The following is a 1685-nucleotide window of genomic DNA, read 5'->3' on the forward strand; positions in this document are numbered from 1 at the left end:
AGAAACTGAGATCTGCAAACAGGAAAAATGCCAAGTAAATAGTATGTATGGCACCAATACTTCTCATGGTTATATTTAAGAGTTTTTTTTGGTTCTGAATGATCCCAGAGCTCCTTGCAAACTATATTTAGGGAAAACTTGGCTTTCTGCTGAAAGGCAGCATCTGTTCCTTGGCACATAGTGACCCGTCAAACAAATTAGTTTGGCGAGTAAGGAATGTTGTATCATCTTATTGTAACTGGAGGATTTTATATAAACATAATCTATACCAGAAAAGCAAATAGACACTCCACCTCTTAGAAAAGGGCTGTGCAATGGGACCTATTAATGGTAACAGGTAATCAAGATCTCTGCTTAGAGCAAGTACTGACCTATCTAACTCTAAATAATAATGAACTGGAAGTTGCTTCTTTATATATGTGTCTGGATCTCTGGATGGCACCTTCTTCTATCATCCAATTAAATTTAATCTGTGATGTAACTTGATACAACGGAGTTTAGTGGAGGTGTCATACCTCAGTAGTAGAAAATACAAAATGTTGCAGGGTGGAGAGCTCCTCTTCAGTGTTCCAGTTAGCCATACTCCATTTCATTTCTCCTCCCTCTGTCCCCCCCATTCCCCCCACCACAACAGAGAGTCAGCTTTCTGTGGCCACTGAGCATGCTCAGTCTTCATTGGGCTGGATGTTGGGTTTGTTTGTGTGTTTGTTTGTTTGTTTACACGACTGAACGACTGAACAACAACATAGGCTTAACTAAGATTATAATTTATTTAACATTTATTTATTATATACATTTGTATCACACTTTCCCATAAATCATACTGTTATGTATGGGAGGGGGTCGTTGTTGTTGTTCAGTCGTTAAGTCATGTCCGACTCTTCGTGACTCCATGGGCCATAGCATGCCAGGCCTTCCTGTCCTCTGCTCTCTCCCGGAGCATGCTCAAGTTCATATTCATTGCATCGGTGATGCTATCTAGCCATCTCATCCTCTGCCGTCCCCTTCTCCTTTTGCCTTCAGTCTTTCCCAGCATCAGGGTCTTTTCCAGGGAGTTTTCTCTTCGCATTATGTGGCCAAAATATTTGAGCTTCAGCTTCAGTATCTGTCCTTCCAATGAGCAGTCAGGGTTGATTTCCTTTAGGATGGACTGATTTAACCTCCTTGCAGTCCAGGGGACCCGTAAGAGTCTTCTCCAGCACCACAGTTCGAAAGCATCAATTCTTTGGCGCTCAGCCTTCCTTATAGTCCAGCTCTCACAGCCATACATTACTACTGGGAAAACTATAGCTTTGATTATACAGACCTTCGTTGGCAAGGTGATGTCTCTGCTTCTAACTATGCTGTCTAGGTTTGCCATACTTTCCTCCCAAGGAGCAAGCGTCTTTTAATTTCACGGCTACAGTCACCATCTGTAGTGATGGTGATGGGGCCAGATGCCATGAACTTAGTTTTTTTAATGCTGAGTTTCAAACCAGCTTTTGCACTCTCCACTTTCACCCTCAACAAGAGGCTCTTTAGATCCTCTTCGCTTTCTGCCATTAGGGTGGTATCATCTGTGTATCTGAGGTTGTTGATAATTCTCCCGGCAGTCTTAATTCCGACCTGTGATTCATCCAACTCGGCGTTTCTCATGATGTACTCTGCATATAAGTTAAATGAGCAGGGTTTATGCAATATGCAGC

This window comes from Heloderma suspectum, chromosome 1, assembly GCF_057233095.1.
Source record: "Heloderma suspectum isolate Gila_16-S chromosome 1, 16-S_ref, whole genome shotgun sequence".
Classification (NCBI taxonomy): Eukaryota; Metazoa; Chordata; class Lepidosauria; order Squamata; family Helodermatidae; genus Heloderma; species Heloderma suspectum.